Raw genomic sequence first — 754 nt, forward strand, 5'->3', positions numbered from 1 at the left:
TCGAACCCACGGGCTCAGGCAATCCACTCACCTCAGCCTCCCAAAGCGCTGGGATTACAGGCTGAGCCACCGAGCCTGGCTGAAATAATTTTTCTTTTTTTGAGACAGGGTCTCACTCTATCACCCAGGCTGGAGCCCAGTGGCATGATCCCGGATCCCAGCTCATCACAGCCTCAACTTCCTGGTCTCAAGTGATCCTCCCACCTCAGCCTCCAAGTAGCTGGAAATGCAGGTGCACAACACTACACCTGGCTAATGTTTTATTTTTCACAGAAACAAGGTCTGTGTTGCTCAGGCTGGTCTCAAACTCCTGGGCTCTAGCAACCCTCCCACCTCGACCTCCCAAAGTTACAGGCGTGAGGTACTGCACCCAGTCTACCATGAATGAATGAATTCATAACACGCACTACAAGTGAATGAACATAAAGCACTTAGTATCCATCATGACAGAACTCGATAAATAGTAGCCACTAATGGTAATGATAGTATTGCATCTCGGAAGTGGCTGGGAAATTGATAAAATATACATGAAAAGGTAACAGTCTGGGTGGGGGGGGAGGCAGGGGTAATAGTCTCCAAGTGGGGGAAAGTGGGAGGGGGAACAGAGTCCATGTAGGGAGAGGCTGTGGGAGGATAGTGTCCAGGTGGGGAAGGGGGGCGGTAATAGTCTACAGGCGAGAGGAGGTAGGGGGAGGAGAACAGGACCCAGGTGGGAAGAGGCGGGGGGTGACAGTGTCTAAGCTGGGGGAGACAG

This window comes from Carlito syrichta, unplaced genomic scaffold (assembly GCF_000164805.1).
Source record: "Carlito syrichta isolate Samal-C Ts95f unplaced genomic scaffold, Tarsius_syrichta-2.0.1 Scaffold304337, whole genome shotgun sequence".
NCBI lineage: Eukaryota > Metazoa > Chordata > Mammalia > Primates > Tarsiidae > Carlito > Carlito syrichta.